Source organism: Procambarus clarkii, chromosome 3 (genome assembly GCF_040958095.1).
Source record: "Procambarus clarkii isolate CNS0578487 chromosome 3, FALCON_Pclarkii_2.0, whole genome shotgun sequence".
In the NCBI taxonomy this organism is placed as follows: Eukaryota; Metazoa; Arthropoda; class Malacostraca; order Decapoda; family Cambaridae; genus Procambarus; species Procambarus clarkii.
Genome location: NC_091152.1, coordinates 12,291,370 through 12,313,490, shown reverse-complemented (window position 1 = coordinate 12,313,490; position 22,121 = coordinate 12,291,370). Strand labels below are relative to the sequence as shown.

The 22,121-nt window shown below is 49.3% G+C and overlaps 1 protein-coding gene across 23 annotated transcripts in view; it reads left to right on the top strand.

The window, feature by feature from the left end:
* The window catches only part of LOC123760896 (CUGBP Elav-like family member 4), a 1,099,894-nt gene that overhangs the window by 681,453 nt on the left and 396,320 nt on the right, over nucleotides 1-22,121 (top strand). The gene's annotated exons all lie outside the window — the stretch shown is intronic.

The window sequence follows — 22,121 nt, the reverse complement described above, 5'->3', positions numbered from 1 at the left end:
TCAGATAGCATGTATTAGGCCTCAGATAGCATGTATTAGGCCTCAGATATCATGTATTAGGCCTCAGATAGCATGTATTAGGCCTCAGATATCATGTATTAGGCCTCAGATATCATGTATTAGGCCTCAGATAGCATGTATTAGGCCTCAGATAGTATGTATTAGGCCTCAGATATCATGTATTAGGCCTCAGATAGTATGTATTAGGCCTCAGATAGCATGTATTAGGCCTCAGATAGCATGTATTAGGCCTCAGATATCATGTATTATGCCTCAGATATCATGTATTAGGCCTCAGATAGTATGTATTAGGCCTCAGATAGTATGTATTAGGCCTCAGATAGCATGTATTAGGCCTCAGATATCATGTATTAGGCCTCAGATAGCATGTATTAGGCCTCAGATATCATGTATTAGGCCTCAGATATCATGTATTAGGCCTCAGATAGCATGTATTAGGCCTCAGATAGTATGTATTAGGCCTCAGATATCATGTATTAGGCCTCAGATAGCATGTATTAGGCCTAGGAAGGTTAGGTTAGGTTAGTCTGTCTCTGCAACATAAGTAGAAAATAGTTTTCCGGTTTGTCCAACTCAATAGTGCCGATTTCTACTTTCTAAGTTGGTTGTTTGTCGGTATATGTACTATGCTCCTCATCGTTACTGTAAGTACTACCGGTACAGCAGGATGGGCTGCAACATCTTAAGGTTATCTTGAGGTTATCTTGATGATTTCGGGGCTTTTAGTGTCCCCGCGGCCCGGCCCTCGACCAGGCCTCCACTCCCAGGAAGCAGCCCGTGACAGCTGACTAACACCCAGGTACCTATTTTACTGCTAGGTAACAGGGGAATAGGGTGAAAGAAACTCTGCCCATTGTTTCTCGCCGGCGCCTGGGATCGAACCCAGGGTCACACGATCGCAAGTCCAGTGTACTGTCCGCTCGGCCGACCGGCTCCCTGACATGACACAGCCGTAAATAAAACTATATATCCCAGCAAGCCCATATCCCAGCAAGCCCATATCCCAGCAAGCCCACAACATATCAACAACGTTTTTAATCGTCTGAAAGCGTAACTACAATGTTTGTAAACGACCGAAAAACGTAAACAAGGCGTTTTTCAACTTATAATTACGTTAACACATTAAGCAGTCTCCGTGGTGTAGTGGTAAGACACTCGCCTGGCGTTCCGCGAGCGCTATGTCATGGGTTCGTATCCTGGCCGGGGAGGATTTACTGGGCGCAATTCCTTAACTGTAGCCTCTGTTTAACGCAACAGTAAAATGTGTACTTGGATGAAAAAACGATTCTTCGCGGCAGGGGATCGTATTCCAGGGACCATAGGATTAAGGACTTGCCCGAAACGTTACGCGTACTAGTGGCTCTACAAGAATGTAACTCTTGTATATATCTCAAAAAAAAAAAAAAAAAAAAAAAAAAAAAAAAATTAACGTACTAGCGTACAAAATTGTATCAATAGTTCCAATACAGGCGATGAGTCACAATAACGTGGCTAAAGTAAGTTGACCAGACCACACACTATAGAAGGTGAAGGGACGGACCGAGACGTTTCGGTCCGTCCTGGACCATTCCATCGACTTGAGAATGGTCCAGGACGGACCGAAACGTCGTCGTCCCTTCACCTTCTAGTGTGTGGTCTGGTCAACAAAGTTCCAATATAGTTTTGGCAACACTACGTCGTACAATCCCCCCCCCCCCTCCTCCTATCTCACCCTTTCCCTGCCTTGATTCCTAGAGCGTCTAACTCCACTCCTAAGAATCAACTTAAGATGTCTCGACCCAACACAAGTGTTTGGGAACAGACACACCAAATCTTCGTCTCAGACAGTCCCTTAAGCCGTTCAAATCCGGGTAATGCCAGCTGCGCCATGTTGAAAGCATCCAAGATGGACGTAATTATAGCGCGCGGGAAAAACGGGTAATTTTTTTCCCAGCGGGGCCTCCGACCGGCGCTCTTGGGGGCGGGCGGCGCGAGACTAGCGTAAAGAGCCAGTTAATTACTTGTCTCCCAGTTAATGAGTCGCTTTACATGGTCCCGCCAACACTCCATAACACCATCGCCGCCCTCCACATTCACCCGCCTCCAACGACACCTTCAGCAACATTAAGAGACACGCGAACGACTCATTCGGCTGGATGAGTGGCTGGCGGAGACTGAGCCGCAACCGCCGCTTCTTTCAAGATGTTTATATGAAAGGTTTAGGTGTTCCACCTGAGTACGTTCTCTAATGATACAGTGAACCTGGTCACTATGGCGGCGGGGAAACAATATTTAGACGGTATTATATCTTATTGCAAGTCTGGGGAGGAAATAAGGGAAAAAGAACCTTTTAGAAATCGGGTCCAGGTTTGAGGACGAGATGGCTGGCCCTAGGACGTGGTGTTGACGGCCGGCCCTAGGACGTGGTGTTGACGGCCGGCCCTAGGACGTGGTGCTGACGGCCGGCCCTAGGACGTGATGTTGACGGCCGGCCCTAGGACGTGGTGTTGACGGCCGGCCCTAGGACGTGGTGTTGACGGCCGGCCCTAGGACGTGGTGTTGACGGCCGGCCCTAGGACGTGGTGTTGACGGCCGGCCCTAGGACGTGATATTGACGGCCGGCCCTAGGACGTGGTGCTGACGGCCGGCCCTAGGACGTGGTGTTGACGGCCGGCCCTAGGACGTGGTGTTGACGGCCGGCCCTAGGACGTGATATTGACGGCCGGCCCTAGGACGTGATATTGACGGCCGGCCCTAGGACGTGATATTGACGGCCGGCCCTAGGACGTGATATTGACGGCCGGCCCTAGGACGTGATATTGACGGCCGGCCCTAGGACGTGATATTGACGGCCGGCCCTAGGACGTGATATTGACGGCCGGCCCTAGGACGTGATATCAACTACGCTAGGACACGGGGTTACCACTGCACCACTAGGAAAGAAATCGGAACAATGTAACATAGTTAAGACATGCAGATAAGGGAGAAGAGGTCCCACAACCAGCCCGTCCTCTCCAGCCGGCACAACGTCACAAAAATAGTGTATTATATTGCCCGAACCTGACCTGACCTGACCTGACCTGACCTCGGACCACCACACATTGGATGGCGAATGAAAGTCACAATAACGTGGCTAAAGTATGTTGACCAGACCACACACTAGAAGGTGAAGGGACGACGACGACGTTTCGCTCCGTCCTGGACCATTCTCAAGTCGATGGAATGGTCCAGGACGGACCGAAACGTCGTCGTCCCTTCACCTTCTAGTGAAAGTGATTCTCGTGAATACACAGTGCGTATCTTAACTCTAACTTTCACTCGGAAGCTTAAACACGCTTTCCCCATGAAGCTTGAGAAATAGAGCTTCGAATTACGCCATAATATACAAAATTAAAGATAATTGAACTGATTTCAACATGGAAGGGAACTATCAGGGGGAAAGCGCCAAGCCATGACGACTATATAATAGCCCTGGGAAGGGGGTCAGGAGCCCATTTGGTCACCACTTGGTCCGGGAGACATCTCCCGTCACGCAGGGTGCAGTTGCGCCTCCACAGATCTCCAGTATCATCTTTTGATACTGGTAATGGCTCGAAAGGGCCACCACTTACGGGCTATTCATGCCCGTGCCACCTCTTGGGTGGCTTAATCTTCATCAATCATCAATCGGGGTCAGGATAAGGATTTAAGGATGGGACGGGGATGGTGGGAAGGATTGGTACAAATATTTGGAATGCGTTGTTCGTATTAAACTTTTGGATATTTTTTTGCGGTAGCATGATCAAATATCATTTTTTTTTCAATTTTGCTATGATAAGAGGGTTCATAAATGTTGTGATTACGTACTGTTGATGTTATATTCTGTCAGGGAGACAAAAGACAGTCGGATTGACTGTCGAATAGTCAAATACTGACAGTATAATGTACGGAAGTTTCTGGCTCACAGCTAAGGCTGGCTGAGTCAACCCGTTCTCGCAAATTTAATAAGTCAATATTGACTTATTAGTTGCGTGCATAGGTGACATACTAAACATAATAGTTTCCCTTGAAAAGCTTCATAGAAAACACCGACCTTACCTAACCTACTTAGTATGTTAAAATAAGCATCTTATAGCTTCGTAATTACATTTATTACTTAACCTATTATAGGTATAGGTTAGGTAATAATTGTAATTACGATGCAATAAGATGCTTATCTTAACATACTAAGAAGGTTAGGTAAGGTCGGTGTTTTCTATGAAGCTTTTCAAGGGAAACTATTATGTTAAGTATGTCACCTATGCACATATTTAATAAGTCAATATTGACTTATTAAATTTGCGAGAACGGGTTGGCTGAGTATATGGTCATTAATTAATTATTGACCACCGTCCGTTTTCTGTACACTCACCGTCCGTTTTCTGTACACCCACCGTCCGTTTTCTATCCACCTACTGTCCGTTTTCTGTCCACCCACCGTCCGTTTTCTGTACACCCACCGTCCGTTTTCTATCCACCTACTGTCCGTTTTCTGTCCCGCCTGGTGACGACCGGGCCATAGAGGCGCGAGAAAGGTTTTTAACATAAAAGACACATTTTTTCGAAGCTGAGGAGGATAACAGCAGTGCGGGCAACTGTGTAACACTCTGGCTTGGTGGGGTGTCCCCGGCCACCATGACGGGTGCTTGGTGGGGTGTCCCCGGTCACCATGACGGGTGCTTGGTGGGGTGTCCCCGGCCACCATGACGGGTGCTTGGTGGGGTGTCCCCACCCACAATGACAGGTGCTTGGCGGGGTGTCCCCACCCACCATGACAGGTGCTTGGCGGGAATGTCCCCAGCGACAATGCCTCCTGATCTCAAAGAGCTCCTATGCCTCATTTGACTAATAAATTCTCTGTTTCTTATGGGTGTGCATGTCTCATCTCGGACAACTCTGCTCATCTCCCACATTACTGGCTGAAGCCCGCCGTCAGCCCTGGGCGGAGCAGCTGGGAATTATTTAGCGAGGCCTGAGAGGTGAGAACTCTGCGCTGCCACACTCACACCAAGGGGCCTCGTAGCCTGGTGGATAGCGCGCAGGGCTCGTAATTCTGTGGCGCGGGTTCGAGTCCCGCACGAGGCAGAAACAAATGGGCAAAGTTTCTTTCACCCTGAATGCCCCTGTTACCTAGCAGTAAATAGGTACCTGGGAGTTAGTCAGGTGTCACGGGCTGCTTCCTGGGGTGTGGTGTGGGGAAAAAAAAATAGAAAGAGCAAAGCTCAACCCCCGCAAAAACACAACTAGTAAACACAACTAGTAAACACAACTAGTAAACACAACTAGTAAACACTACACAAAGAATGAAGATAGACTACACAGGAGGTTTGTGTGGGCTGTAATCCTCGCCTCTCAAGAAGGTAAACTGACCTCTGGCTCGGTGTCTTAGATATTCTTGCCGTTAAAGCAAAGGGGATACAGATGGAGAGAGAGAAGAGAGAGACGCCAGGAAGTCAAGGGTGGGGTCGTGAGCCCCCGGGGCCGTGAAGAAGAGAAATTAGCGCGAAGAAGAGCAAATATGTGTGTGCGATAAGACAACAGGCAATAGAGTGAAGAGCCCTACACCAGGGAGGAAGAGGAGGAGGAGCTCTGTTTTTCTGCGGGAATTCTCCTGTTTACCCAAGAGTCCCTCTTCCTCCCACTCGCACTCTCTCTCACTCTCTCGCACTCTTTCTCAGGTGGCAGAGGGTATGTATCAGTCAGCGGGGGGAGTGAGGTGTAGCTCTTAAGCCCCGCTTTACGAGCCTGAGTTATGATTTAATTATCGTAATGTTAGCGTTCCTTGACGAGTCTAGCTCTGAAGTTCGTAGATGGAAGTGGCTTCTACAACTTCTTCTTTCAATGGTATTCTACTTGTTGACCGCTCGTTCAGGTTACGGGTATTTCCTTATATTTCTTCGGCCCATTTGGCGTTTCTTGTTATTAGCTGTGTTCTCTTATTATAATTTCTCTCACTTTGAAGAAGTTGTGTTCGTCCACCTTGTCTATTCCCGTCAGTATCTTGTATGTTGCTAGGTAACAGGGGGCATAGGGTGAAAGAAACTCTGCCCATTGTTTCTAGCCTGTGCCTGGGATCGAACTCAGGACCACAGGATCACAAGTCCCGCGTGCTGTCCGCTCGGCCGACCGGTTCCCTTTAAATTAGGAACAACAGCGGTCTCAGGATACTTGATCAACCAGGCTGTGGCTCATACGTCAGGCTGCGAGCAGCCGCGTCTAACAGCCTGGTTGATCAGTCCAGCAACCAGGAGGCCTGGTCGACGACCGGGCCGCGGGGACACTAAGCCCCGGAAGCACCTCAAGGTAGCCTCAAGGCAGGTATAGCCAGGAGCAAGCATTCCAAGTCATCCAGCTGGAAGCCTCCTCTCTGGCTGTGATGAGTTGCTTTCTGTCCTCCAGGCGGGCCAGTGTTTTCCAGTTATCCCAGCCTGCTTCTCCAGCTTCTAAATCACCTTTTCATGAGGAACAGTGTCAAGTGCATTTTGACAGTCTATAGAATTATAGCTACAGAGACGACCCACAATTATAGTCGTAATGGCTTGGTTGCTTTCTCCTCATAGTTGGCTTCCCTTCCAGGTGGGGTAGTGGTGCCAGGGTCATCTTGAGGTTATCTTGAGATGATTTCGGGGCTTTTTAGTGTCCCCGCGGCCCGGTCCTCGACCAGGCCTCCACCCCCAGGAAGCAGCCCGTGACAGCTGACTAACACTCCAGGTACCTATTTTACTGCTAGGTAACAGGGGCATAGGGTGAAAGAAACTCTGCCCAATGTTTCTCGCCGGCGCCTGGGATTAAACTCAGGACCACAGGATCACAAGTCCCGCGTGCTGTCCGCTCGGCCGGCCGGCTCCCCGGTCATTAAAGACGCTAGGGGTCACGACCCGCAGGCTAGACTTACCACGTGGAGTAGTTTCGTAACATTATTACATGCTTACCAACCACAACAATATTGTGGTTGGCATTTTTGACCATTGGTCTACCGGTCGGCCGAGCGGACAGCACGCTGGACTTGTGATCCTGTGGTCCTGGATTCGATCCCAGGCGCCGGCGAGAAACAATGGGCAGAGTTTCTTTCACCCTATGCCCCTGTTACCTAGCAGTAAATTAGGTACCTGGGTGTTAGTCAGCTGTCACGAGCTGCTTCCTGGGGGTGGAGGCCTGGTCGAGGACCGGGCCGCGGGGACACTAAAAAGCCCCGAAATCATCTCAAGATAACCTCAAGATACCAACCACAACTTGCTATATTGGTTGTTATAACTGGTTAGGTGTTAAAACTTGTTCGAACGTTGTACCAACGTCGTACACAATGGATAATTGTTCCCTTAATGGAACAAAACACAAGTGTTTTTGTTCCATTAAAGAGCTATATAGATTCTGGTATCGAGGAGGATGAGGGGGGGGGGGAGGCTACTGGAAGCCAGGCGGCGATCAAACACTACACCAGAGACAAGTGCCGCATGGAATCGAGAATCGAACCCGCCGCGCATTGGACGGGATCCCGCTTATCCTACTCTCCTTTAAGCAATCACACACCCCTTACACCTCGTGTTGACTTTCGATTAGTATGGACAGAGATCTCTAAGTACCACTAATGTACTCCTCCCCACGCTCTCTCTCTCTCTCTCTCTCTCTCTCTCTCTCTCTCTCTCTCTCTCTCTCTCTCTCTCTCTCTCTCTCTCTCTCTCTCTCTCTCTCTGTCTCTCTCTCTGTCTCTCTCTCTGTCTCTCTCTCTGTCTCTCTCTCTCTCTCTCTCTCTCTCTCTCTCTCTCTCTCTCTCTCTCTCTCTCTCTCTCTCTCTCTCTCTGTCTCTCTGTCTCTCTCTCTCTCTCTGTCTCTCTCTCTCTCTCTGTCTCTCTCTCTCTCCCTCTCTCTCTCTCTCTCTCTCTCTCTCTCTCTCTCTCTCTCTCTCTCTCTCTCTCTCTCTCTCTCTCTCTCTCTCTCTCTCTCTCTCTCTCTCTCTCTCACTCTCTCTCACTCTCTGTCTCTCTCTCTCACTCTCTCTCACTCTCTGTCTCTCTGTTTCTCTCTCTCTCTCTCTCTCTCTGTCTCTCTGTCTCTCTCTCTCTCTCTGTCTCTCTCTCTCTCTCTGTCTCTCTCTCTCTCCCTCTCTCTCTCTCTCTCTCTCTCTCTCTCTCTCTCTCTCTCTCTCTCTCTCTCTCTCTCTCTCTCTCTCTCTCTCTCTCTCTCTCTCTCACTCTCTCTCACTCTCTGTCTCTCTCTCTCACTCTCTCTCACTCTCTCTCTCTCTCTCTCTCTCTCTCTCTCTCTCTCTCTCTCTCTCTGTCTCTCTCTCTGTCTCTCTCTCTCTCTCACTCTCTCTCTCTGTCTCTCTCTCTGTCTCTCTCTCTGTCTCTCTCTCTCTCTCACTCTCTCTCTGTCTCTCTCTCTGTCTCTCTCTCTCTCTCTCTCTCTCTCTCTCTCTCTCTCTCTCTCTCTCTCTCTCTCTCTCTCTCTCTCTCTCTCTCTCTCTCTCTCTCTCTCTCTCCAGAGGACGATACCAATTTAATTATAGTAAATTGAGATGCTGAAGGCGAAGAGTAGAGCTGAGGCACACCCTGGGTGAGTGCCAGGCACACACCCTGGGTGAGTGCCAGGCACACACCCAGGGTGAGTGCCAGGCACACACCCAGGGTGAGTGCCAGGCACACACCCAGGGTGAGTGCCAGGCACACACCCAGGGTGAGTGCCAGGCACACACCCTGGGTGAGTGCCACAGTGCCACAGGACAGCAGGAACATGTGGTGAGAAGAACGAAGAATCTGAAAGAAGGTGGAGATAGAAGAGAGAAAAGTAGCAGAGAAGGAAGTAGCAGAGAAGGAAGTAGCAGAGAAGGAAGTAGCAGAGAAGGAAGCAAGAAACATATTAAAAGAAGAAAGGAGGAGAATCAGAAAGAGGTGTGAGATATTGAAGTGGAATTACGAACAAAGGAAGAAAAGATATGAAAAATAACAAGATAAAGAAGACGAAGATGGGGGAATAGAAAGAGAATCCAAAACAAGAAGCAACGGAAGAGGTAAAGAAAGAGAGAGAGAGAGAGAGAGAGAGACAGAGAGAGAGAGAGAGAGAGAGAGAGAGAGAGAGAGAGAGAGAGAGAGAGAGAGAGAGAGAGAGAGAGGATAGAAAATGGATCGGTACCCCAGATCGCGGGACGAAATCCCAACACGAAATAGTCAATTAAATTCCTTATGAGTGAGAAGCAGGTCCCGTCCCCAAGGGGATTTCAGACCATCCAAATTGCATGTGCCTAGCCGGGCTCGGGGAGCGTGGTGGAGCCCCGAGCCCGAGTGGACGGGCGGCGGACGGCCCTAATGGATAGCTGGACAGACACCAGGTATTAGCAGGAGCATATCAGGGAAAACAGACGCTAGACAGAGTGAGGCCAGCTACCAGATACGGTAAATAGGTAAGCAAATGTGGGGAAACAGATCAGGAAATTTTAGGAATAATTGGGAAATAGATCAGGAAATTTTAGGAATAATTGGGAAATAGATCAGGAAATTTTAGGAATAATTGGGAAATAGATCAGGAAATTTTAGGAATAATTGGGAAATAGATCAGGAAATTTTAGGAATAATTGGGAAATAGGTAAAGAAATTATAGAAAATCAATAAGTAAATTACGCTAATAATTAAGGATTTCGGTAAGAGCAAGAGACAGAGCTCTACAGGAACAGCAGGAAGAGGCGACACAAGAGGCGACACAAGAGGCGACACAAGAGGCGACACAAGAGGCGACACAAGAGGCGGCACAAGAGGCGGCACAAGAGGCGGCACAAGAGGAGACACAAGAGGCGACACAAGAGGCGACACAAGAGGCGACACAAGAGGCGACACAAGAGGCGACACAAGAGGAGACACAAGAGGCGACACAAGAGGCGACACAAGAGGCGACACAAGAGGCAACACAAGAGGCTACACAAGAGGCGGCACAAGAGGCGGCACAAGAGGCGGCACAAGAGGCGGCACAAGAGGCGGCACAAGAGGCGGCACAAGAGGCGGCACAAGAGGCGGCACAAGAGGCGGCACAAGAGGCGACACAAGAGGCGGCACAAGAGGCTACACAAGAGGCGACACAAGAGGCTACACAAGAGGCGGCACAAGAGGCGGCACAAGAGGCGGCACAAGAGGCGGCACAAGAGGCGGCACAAGAGGCGGCACAAGAGGCGACACAAGAGGCTACACAAGAGGCGGCACAAGAGGCTACACAAGAGGCGGTACAAGAGGCGGCACAAGAGGCGGCACAAGAGGCGGCACAAGAGGCGGCACAAGAGGCGGCACAAGAGGCGGCACAAGAGGCGGCACAAGAGGCGACACAAGAGGCGACACAAGAGGCGACACAAGAGGCGACACAAGAGGCGACACAAGAGGCTACACAAGAGGTGACACAAGAGACGACACAAGAGGCGACACAAGAGGCGACACAAGAGGCGACACAAGAGGCGACACAAGAGGCGACACAAGAGGCTACACAAGAGGTGACACAAGAGGTGACACAAGAGACGACACAAGAGGCGACACAAGAGGCGACACAAGAGGCGACACAAGAGGCGACACAAGAGGCTACACAAGAGGCGACACAAGAGGCTAAGAGGAGGAAAGATGTACACGTTCGTAACTGCTTGCGTAAGTGCTTTCGTGAATCTGGCCCCAGGAGTGGTTGATCTCGTTTTCTTTCACCCAATGCCACTGTTCACCCGTCGATATCTAGGTAGTTAGAAGCTGTTCAGCGGTTGCCTCCTTGGTAATTCGACCCTTAGAAAAGCCACAATTCAAAGCCCCTCCGCCTATGGGGTTTTTCAACGTCAAGAAACTGTAGCATTAAGGTGCCCTCATCCTAACCTGTCGGAAGACCCAAAACAGAAAACGGGTCATTATATCAATTTCGCGAGTCGCGGCCATTTTTGGTCTCAGGTGGAGTATACGTCAAAAATGCGACGTTCTATTACGAGAACGTCGTAATAGTTCTACATTTGAACGTCGAACGTTCGACGTTCAAGAAAGTACCAATATGTAGTGATGGACCACCAGAAAGTACCAATATGTAGTGATGGACCACCAGAAAGTACCAATATGTAGTGATGGACCACCAGAAAGTTCCAATATGTAGTGATGGACCACCAGAAAGTTCCAGTATGTAGTGATGGACCACCAGAAAGTACCAACATGAAGTGATGGACCACCAGAAAGTACCAACATGAAGTGATGGACCACCAGAAAGTACCAACATGAAGTGATGGACCACCAGAAAGTACCATTATTTTTAATGGTACTTTTAATGGAAATCTTAAAATAATGTACTGTAAGATGACTTGAACCAACGTTCCGATGCGTCCCAGACACCCAGTCAACTTGGTTGACTAGTCAACTCAGGCGATTTAAGATTTCAACTTAGATTCAACAGAGCAGAAGAAGTTGTTAAACACACATGGGACAAAATCTTACTGAAGCGACCATACGAGTCATAAATACTCATACTCCGCCCAAGTAAAACAGAAACAAGCAACACTTAGTGGGCCAGCCAGAGGCTTAGGGGCCCGCGCAGTGGGCCAGCAAGGGGCTTAGGGCCCGCCCAGTGGGCCAGCCAGAGGCTTAGGGCCCGCCCAGTGGGCCAGCCAGAGGCTTAGGGCCCGCCCAGTGGGCCAGCCAGAGGCTTAGGGCCCGCCCAGTGGGCCAGCCAGAGGCTTAGGGCCCGCCCAGTGGGCCAGCCAGAGGCTTAGGGCCCGCCCAGTGGGCCAGCCAGAGGCTTAGGGCCCGCCCAGTGGGCCAGCCAGAGGCTTAGGGCCCGCCCAGTGGGCCAGCCAGAGGCTTAGGGCCCGCCCAGTGGGCCAGCCAGAGGCTTAGGGCCCGCCCAGTGGGCCAGCCAGAGGCTTAGGGCCCGCCCAGTGGGCCAGCCAGAGGCTTAGGACCCGCCCAGTGGGCCAGCCAGAGGCTTAGGACCCGCCCAGTGGGCCAGCCAGAGGCTTAGGGCCTACCCAGTGGGCCAGCCAGAGGCTTAGGGGCTACCCAGTGGGCCAGCCAGAGGCTTAGGACCCGCACAGTGGGCCAGCCAGAGGCTTAGGGCCCGCTCAGGAATATCCCTGAAAAAAACTCAGGTATCTTGGCATTAATTTGATCATCGTCATATGTATTTTTCCATGTAACATCAGAGCTAACCATTAATTAAAATATAATGAATAATGATGATTGTAGTTAAAAAACATTATGAAACATGGAAGACTTCAATAGTTATAAAAATATATATGTATATACCTTCTTTCTTCCCTATAACAAATCAGATCCCACACACACACAAGGCGGTTTGCAAAGGGATATTAAAACCTGCATAATTTTACCTATCTTGAGGTTATCTTGAGGTTATCTTGAGATGATTTCGGGGCTTTAGTGTCCCCGCGGCCCAGTCCTCGACCAGGCCTCCACCCCCAGGAAGCAGCCCGTGACAGCTGGCTAACACCCAGGTACCTATTTTACTGCTAGGTAACAGGGGGCATAAGGTGAAAGAAACTCTGCCCATTGTTTCTCGCCGGCGCCTGGGATCGAACCCAGGACCACAGGATCACAAGTCCAGCGTGCTGTCCGCTCGGCCGACCGGCTACCTAACCCAAACTAACCTACCTAACTTAGCCTATCACAGCGTAACCTCAAGGGAGCCGGTTGGCCGAGCGGACAGCACGCTGGACTTGTGATCCTGTGGTCCCGGGTTCAATCCCGGGCGCCGACGAGAAACAATGGGCAGAGTTTCTTTCACCCTATGCCCCTGTTACCTAGCAGTAAAATAGGTACCTGGGTGTTAGTCAGCTGTCACGGGCTGCTTCCTGGGGGTGGAGGCCTGGTCGAGGACCGGGCCGCGGGGACACTAAAGCCCTGAAATCATCTCAAGAAGGAAGCTAATTCCTCTGTTCAGAACACAAGTTTTGTCCAACCATCCTGTGTAGAATAGGCTCGCAACCTCCCAGAACCAGAGAACTCCCAGAACCAGAGAAGAACTCCCAGAACCAGAGAAGAACTCCCAGAACCAGAGAAGAACTCCCAGAACCAGAGAAGAACTCCCAGAACCAGGAAAGAACTCCCAGAACCAGGAAAGAACTCCCAGAACCAGGAAAGAACTCCCAGAACCAGAGAAGAACTCCCAGAACCAGGAAAGAACTCCCAGAACCAGAGAAGAACTCCCAGCACCAGGAAAGAACTCCCAGCACCAGGAAAGAACTCCCAGAACCAGAGAAGAACTCCCAGAACCAGGAAAGAACTCCCAGAACCAGGAAAGAACTCCCAGAACCAGGAAAGAACTCCCAGCACCAGGAAAGAACTCCCAGCACCAGGAAAGAACTCCCAGAACCAGGAAAGAACTCCCAGAACCAGGAAAGAACTCCCAGAACCAGGAAAGAACTCCCAGAACCAGGAAAGAACTCCCAGAACCAGGAAAGAACTCCCAGAACCAGGAAAGAACTCCCAGAACCAGGAAAGAACTCCCAGAACCTGGAAAGAACTCCCAGAACCTGGAAAGAACTCCCAGAACCAGGAAAGAACTCCCAGAACCAGGAAAGAACTCCCAGAACCTGGAAAGAACTCCCAGAACCAGGAAAGAACTCCCAGAACCAGGAAAGAACTCCCAGAACCAGGAAAGAACTCCCAGAACCTGGAAAGAACTCCCAGAACCTGGAAAGAACTCCCAGAACCTGGAAAGAACTCCCAGAACCTGGAAAGAACTCCCAGAACCAGGAAAGAACTCCCAGAACCTGGAAAGAACTCCCAGAACCAGAGAAGAACTCCCAGAACCAGAGAAGAACTCCCAGAACCAGAGAAGAACTCCCAGAACCAGAGAAGAACTCCCAGAACCAGAGAATAACTCCGAGAACCAGAGAAGAACTCCGAGAACCAGAGAAGAACTCCGAGAACCAGGAAAGAACTCCGAGAACCAGGAAAGAACTCCCAGAACCAGAGAAGAACTCCCAGAACCAGAGAAGAACTCCCAGAACCAGAGAAGAACTCCCAGAACCAGAGAAGAACTCCGAGAACCAGGAAAGAACTCCGAGAACCAGGAAAGAACTCCGAGAACCAGGAAAGAACTCCGAGAACCAGGAAAGAACTCCCAGAACCAGGAAAGAACTCCCAGAACCAGAGAAGAACTCCCAGAACCAGAGAAGAACTCCCAGAACCAGAGAAGAACTCCCAGAACCAGAGAAGAACTCCCAGAACCAGAGAAGAACTCCCAGAACCAGAGAAGAACTCCCAGAACCAGAGAAGAACTCCCAGAACCAGGAAAGAACTCCCAGAACCTGAGAAGAACTCCCAGAACCTGAGAAGAACTCCCAGAACCAGGAAAGAACCCCCAGAACCTCTCCAGGTATATAACCTGTTTGAGAGGTCTTGGAACACCCTCTTGAGACTCCCTCAAGCGTATGACACTCCTCATCTTCCATTCATCCATTGAGAATAATTCGTATTGAAGTGTCCCGGGATGCTGGAGTGGCCTCGTTATTCTCCGGGTGGCGCCGCTGACGTCACCGATCACCTTGTTTCTTAATTAGACCAATCAAAGTAAAATTTAGATGGGATGGTGTCGGCGCGGCAGAGGCCGTGTTCACCGGGTCCAGCTCTTCTCGTATTCTCAGCTGTTGCCTATTTCACCTCCGTCCAACCCCCCAACCCCCCCAACCCCACAAGGACCACCAGACCTCCGGCCGCTAGCACAACCTATAAGCCATAACCCCCTCAGGCATCCCCCAACCTCCCAAACCCCCCTCTCACTGTAGCCAATGCCAGAGTCACTGGACGTGTTGGGACGGTTCTGGCGGGAGAATGAGGGCGGGAACGGGTCGCAAAATAGAAACTGGGGTTGTGTGTGTGTGTGTTAGGCTTGAATTATTAAATTGTTTTCTCACTCACCTGATGCGCTCTCTCTCTCTCTCTCTCTCTCTCTCTCTCTCTCTCTCTCTCTCTCTCTCTCTCTCTCTCTCTCTCTCTCTCTCTCTCTCTCTCCTTCTCTCTCTCTCCTTCTCTCTCTCTCCTTCTCTCTCTCTCCTTCTCTCTCTCTCTCCTTCTCTCTCTCTCTCCTTCTCTCTCTCTCTCCTTCTCTCTCTCTCCTCTCTCTCTCTCTCTCTCTCTCTCTCTCTCTCTCTCTCTCTCTCTCTCTCTCTCTCTCTCTCTCCTTCATTTCTACTCCTCCGCTATATTTCTCTCGCTCTAACTACTTCTTCTCTCCCTTTCTCCTACATATCTCTTTGTAATTAGTGGTGACAGCGTGCAAGTGATGCTGGGAACAGTGGTATCACTACACGCCACAGTGGTGGTGTTTACATAACTAGTGGTCCACTTGAAGTGGTTCCGTGGATCATGTTCCAGCGGCTCCGGTCCCTTTTCCTATTTCTACTTCTCTCAGCATTCTCTCCCTCTCCTCCTTTCGTCTCCTCCTACTCCTCTCCTTCCGTCTCCTAATCCCTTCTCCTCCTCCTCCTCCTTTCCTCTTCCTCCTCCTCCCCTCCTCTTTCTTTACCAATATTCTCGTTAGATTTTCTTCTCAAGAAATCAGTGTTGCCCCTTAATTGGGCTGTGAATTTCTTGCTTCCCGTCGTGGAGAGCTAACACTGAATACTTCACGAGGCCTGTGTCTGGCCACGCTGCTTGGGGAACCACTTTAATGGGTGGTGGGGAGGTGGTGGGGGGGAGGGAAATGGGTGGGGGCGCTGGGGGAATGTGGTTGTGGTGGGGGGCAGGGAATTAGGGTGTGGCGGGGAAATGTGGTAGGTTGAGGGAATGGGTGGAAGGGAATGGGGTGGGGAATGAACCAGTAGGAAATTCCACGAGGGGAAGAGTGGGGAGGAGTGGCACTGAGGCGAAGCAGGTCCGGGTGTATGTTTAATGGGAAGGATGGTCAGGCTGGGGGGACTCAGGTGATGGGGAGTTGTGGGGTGGTAATGGAGGTTCCTAGATGGGGTGGAGTGAGGGAAGGAAGTATAGGGACGAGGTTGGTCACGATGAATGTGTAGGAGCGGAACAAAGGCAATAGGAAGCTGACATTGTAACTATGAGGTGTGAAGGATAGATGAAATTGTTTATGTAATAATCTAAGATGAGACGTGATGAAGACCTTTTGTGCCCTCTGTAATGCTTTTTGCGCTACCGCTCACAGGATGAGGATGGGGTGCACAATAAACTAGCCTCAATCAAATAAAGGAATGAATCCTATGAATAGTCAACAAAAGACTCGGGTAATGGTTTGGTTCAAGATGTGTCATACACAACTATGTATATGTATGACAACACATACATATGTGTACAAGGAAATGCTTCATATCCTAGTATTTATATGTGGAAAAATCTTTCTAATAGACTTTTATAGCCTTGACTTTCAGCAAAGGCTAAAAAAAAACAGATTTTCAGCCTTGTGGCTCTCTAATTTATTTTCTTTATTATAAAAAAACAGATAAATACAATTATAAGACAAGGTACCGAAGCATCATAACAATATCGACCACCACGGGAGCCGGTCGGCCGAGCGGACAGCACGCGGGACTTGTGATCCTGTGGTCCTGGGTTCGATCCCAGGCGCCGGCGAGAAACAATGGGCAGAGTTTCTTTCACCCTATTCCCCTGTTACCTAGCAGTAAAATAGGTACCTGGGAGTTAGTCAGCTGTCACGGGCTGCTTCCTGGGGGTGGAGGCCTGGTCGAGGACCAGGCCGCGGGGACACTAAAAAAAGCCCCGAAATAATCTCAAGATAACCTCAAGATAACCACCACAGGATACATCTCCAACAACACAGCCCCATACTAATATATACAAGAGTGTTACATTCTTGTAAAGCCACTAGTACGCGTAACGTTTCGGGCAAGGTCCTTAACCCTAATTTCCCCGGAATACGACCCCGCCGAATCGTTTAACAACCAGGTACCCATTCACTGCTGGGTGAACAGAGGCTACAGTTAAGGAGTGGCGCCCGATCAATCCTCCCCGGCCAGGATTCGAACCCAAGGCAAGGCGCTTGCGAAACGCCAAGCGAGTGTCTTACCACTGCGCCAAGGGGTCTGCTATATATAACAATACACCAAACCAACACATAAATATACAAACATAATACAATACGCGGACACGCACCAGGGAGCAGCTCCATGCGCGCATACAAGGGAATATAACCACCCAAGAGAAACACTGTGAAGGCATTACAACAACAGAACCAGGACCACACAGCAAGGAAACTATTAAATACACAAATGAAAAAATAATGTATACACGCACCAAGGGCACAGCACATAGACCCGCACCATATGTACACCATCCACACAAGAGATGTCAGGTTAGGAACCTGTACATTAGTTGATTGACAGTTGAAAGGTGGGACCAAATGTAACACTCAGGACCTCCCCCCCCTCCCCCCTTAGAGTTCACACCCAGGGAAGCCTTCTCCAAGAGGTCAGCCCAGATGACCTCCGGATTATCTTGTTGTTGATTAAAAAAATTCCTGGGTTAGTCTTAGTCAGCATAGTTTCTAGTATGTAATATTTCATGCAAGGGAATTAGACTCCAGATTCTTATGTGTAAACATCCCTGGATCTCCCCCTTTTGGCCAGGTCAGAGGTCAGTCACACACGTAATTAATAACTCCTCTCTTGAAGAGTGTATGGTGAATGTCAAACAAGCTTATTGAAATATTGTTTAAGTGTTTGTGCACGTGTGGCCCGACCCCCCTAGCATTTCTGACCTGGGTAGCAACAGCAGATCACCCCCCTCCCCCTGTGGGGGTTGTATATAGAGGTCCTGTAGGGACTTAGTAAAGAGAGAGTGCCGGACACCGGGGCCCAGAGAGGGCTGTGAAGAACATCTCAGCCAGGGAGAGACAGAGGTTTTAAGGTAATGTGTGTGATCTCTGAGGTTTTGTTCCATGTCCAAATTTCTTAAATTTTTGCCAGTGTTAGAGTAGGATTTATAAGTGGTGATTGACATAATTTTGGTCTCAATAAACTCATTTTAAATTTCCCGTCTGTGTCAATTGTTTAATCCTCTTAGCCTTTTTGGATATAGTGGCTGACAACCGTTTTCATAATTAATGACAGTCATAGAAAGTACTCTCCACGTCAAGCAATGTTTCTTGCCTCATTGCTTGATATAGTCTCAATGGTCAAAGGCAGATGGTGGCAGCGTATTTAATCCTTGTGTTAGCATTTCCTTATTGGCAGTGTATCTTTTGGTTCCGGTGTAACCATCATATGTCAGCTCACATTACCGTGTTTCATAACAGTTACCAAGTGCAACCAATGGGGAAGTGTTACTCAGGATAAGTAGTGTTTACATTATTAGTTTAGTAACCATTATAGTGGTGCATTATAGTGGTGTTACAATTGGCGGTGTTACAAATCAACACCTCCGGATCATCCCACAGAGGAACACCCACAAACCTCCGAGGAGCATGGGGGGGGGGGAGGGGTGGGTTGCAAAAGGGGTAACCCCCTAAAGGAGGGTCGACAGACCCCCCTCTACAATACCAACTGCAGATGATGCCCTTCACACCCTCTGGCACCAGGGTCAACTACCCCCCCTCCCTCTACCTCGGGCCACTTGCACTGGGGGTCCTACAGTCCGGGACCGGCGAGGAAACAACCTCACATCGTCCTGGCTCCTCGACAACCACCGCCTCAACCACCACATTCCAAACTATCCTCCATTTTATCCGCCGGTTCGTCACTACCAAGGGACCGCAGCCTGGCAGCGCCGTTTCTGCATTTCATCTTAGGCACCAGCTCAACCATACACTGAGGCTGTCGAGGAACATGAACACTCTCCATTGGGGAGTCAGCCGGAAGCGCCACCTGAGAAAAGGGGGCAACTCCACCTCAAGTGGCTCTACAGGCGGAACAACCGCACCAGTCCCCAGTCCCGAACACTACGGCAGAAGGGGACGTCTCCAGGGGAGGCTCTTCCATCACCATCGTCTTCGGCACCTCGTAAACCTCCACTTGCACATTTGGCTGGACACCTGCTTGATACCTGGTTGATGGGGTTCTGGGAGTTCTTCTACTCCCCAAGCCCGGCCCGTGGCCAGGCTCGACTTGTGAGACTTTGGTCCACCAGGCTGTTGCTCAGAGCGGCCCGGTCTAGGACACACAGACCATGAGGCTCAACCACAGCCAAACACACCGGTGGGCTGGTGATCCCCTGTACTACAGGCCGCACCATCACCACCTCGCTCGCAACCGTAACACGTACACACACAGGCCCATCGTCTAGAATGCTAGAGGGGGCAGGACAACATCCCCACTGAATTCCTGGGTCGTGAGAGGTGGAAAATTACGTTCTTGGAAAAATATTGACGCGGTCAGCTGCACAAACCGGGCACGCCGCCGCCAGGTGATCCGTCAGTCCACATCTATAACACGTACGAGGCTGGCCAGCATATTGACAGCCAAGAGTAAATCCCAACAAGAAAATCGAGGACGATTTATTCCGCACCAGGGACATTATCAGAGTCCCGGTGCCAGCAAACATTCCCTTACAATATCCAGCATAGACTTTATTCCACTGAACGCTCAATACCTTCCCAAACTGTCAAAACAGCCAGGTCAGAAGCCCATCCATCTATTCAAAAGGGGCACCATGTACCTACCCCCACATACGTCAATGTCACACTCAAGCTGACTACCCATAAGGTGCTCTTATCATCAGTCATAGGGAAAGAACAATCCCCACACCGCTACCTTACCTTGAGGTAACTTTGAGCTGATTTCGGGGCTCGGCGACCCCGCGGCCCGGTCGTCGACCAGGCCTCTTTGTTGCTGGACTGGTCAACCAGGCGGTTGGACGCAGCTGCTCGCAGCCTGACGTATGAGTCACAGCCTGATTGATCAGGTATCCTGTGGAGGTGTTTATCAAGTTCACTCTTGAACACTGTGAGGGGTCGGCCAGTTATGTCCCTTATGTGTAGAGGAAGCGTGTTGAACAGTCTCGGGCCTCTGATGTTGATAGTTCTCTCTTGAACACTGTGAGGGGTCGGCCAGTTATGCCCCTTATGTGTAGTGGAAGCGTGTTGAACAGTCTCGGGCCTCTGATGTTGATAGTTCTCTCATGAACACTGTGAGGGGTCGGCCAGTTATGCTCCTTATGTGTAGTGGAAGCGTGTTGAACAGTCTCGGGCCTCTGATGTTGATAGTTCTCTCATGAACACTGTGAGGGGTCGGCCAGTTATGCCCCTTATGTGTAGTGGAAGCGTGTTGAACAGTCTCGGGCCTCTGATGTTGATAGTACTCTCTCGGAGTACCTGTTGCACCTCTGCTTTTCAACGGGGGTATTCTGCACATCCTGCCATGCCTTCTGGTCTCATGTGATGTTATTTCTGTGTGCAGGTTTGGGACCAGCCCCTCTACTATTTTCCATGTGTAAATTATTATGTATCTCTCCCGCCTGCGCTCAAGAGAATACAGAGGAACTTCTGGAACACATCTTGACAGCAAAATTTAACCACTACACGGCGGTCTTGAACGATCTGCACTCCCACCAAATCTGCCAACTTGACACTTAGCACTTCCAATAGCGTAATTCCAACCGCAGTATGGTCCACAGGTGTAGAAAACTCTAGTCCTGCCGACGAAGTCTGCCCCTCTGGCGGCCAGCCAGCAAATCGCTAGTGGTAGTTTCTGAAAGTTATTCATTTCAATATTTTTGAAACCCAGTAGATTTTTTGCTTCAATGTCCTTTCAATAATGTCACATTATATATATATATATATATACATATACATAATGTTCTAACCGTCTTCACCATTTGTTTAAGTTTAAGAATCTAATTACACTATATATTCAGTTGTCAGGGTTGCATGGGTACCTTTTTCTTTTCAAAATATTTCACCTGTGGTTTAGTTTCAGATTTTGCACTTCAAAATGTGCTAAATGTTTACAAGTATGTTTTCACTACGAACGTTTCTGAACGATATCTTGTGAGAAAGCTTCACTCGTTGACCTACACCTTGAAGCATTGTGACTCCCACCATCATGCAACCTGTTCTCGTGTACACATTACAGCTAACCATTACACACACTGTATGGAAACTAATCGACTAGACGCAACACATGTAATTATAGAGTGCGCGTACGTGGGCACTTTTGAGTCTCCTGATGTACATGTTAACATAGGACTGGTTCGAGGCAGTGTTCACTCCTCTCATACGTTGTTCCAGCCCCGTCCTTCAAACAAAGACCCAAAAGTGATTCCATGCACCCGCCAACCCCCCCTGTTTATGAATGAAAAACGGTTTACACACGACTTACAACTTATGACGTTCGAACACTTCCGGTACAAGCGCTTCACTGACGAAGTTTGTTCGAACCACAACGCTGTAATAACAGCCCGTCCTCCAAATAAAGATCCAAAAGTGATTCCATCCACCCGCCAACCCCCCCCCCTGTTTATGAATGAAAAGCGGTTTACACACGACTCACAACTGCTGACGTTCGAACATATCCGGAACAAGTGCTTCACTGACAAATTTTGTTCGAATCACAACGCTATAAATGCTTCACCCACGTACTACAAATACAAATAATCGCCAACAGAACCTAAACACCTAACCTATCCTATGCCTATATATGCACAATATGCTAATATATTCTAATATTAATTTATAATTGAGAAAATTCCTGTTTTGAATGAACAGCATGTTAAAATTTATGAATGCGTCTGTGGGGTTGACCGCTGGATGTAATGGACTTGAGTCGAGGACGGGTTGTAGTTGCTGGGATTGGTGACGCGCGAGGGGTAGAAATAGCCTAAGCTACTCTATCCTTTTGAGATGTACTTTCTTTTCTCATTAAACTTACTTGAAATGACGCGCGGGAGCTGTCACGGGCGGCTTCCACTGACGGACCTGGGGAAACTGGCCACAATCGTTAAGCTTAGGACTGATCGCTGATTTACATAACCAGTTACGAAACCTATACATCTTTCTATGATCACTCCGGCTTTGTTAACAATTATTCAACAGTTTATGAGCACCGAGACGCTAAGAAATTGTTGATAACAATAATAACCTTTGATTGTAAGGTTTCCAACTTCATAAACCTTGTTATATATATAAATAAAGTAGAAATGATTAGGAAAAGATATACAGGTTTCGTAAGCGGTTGT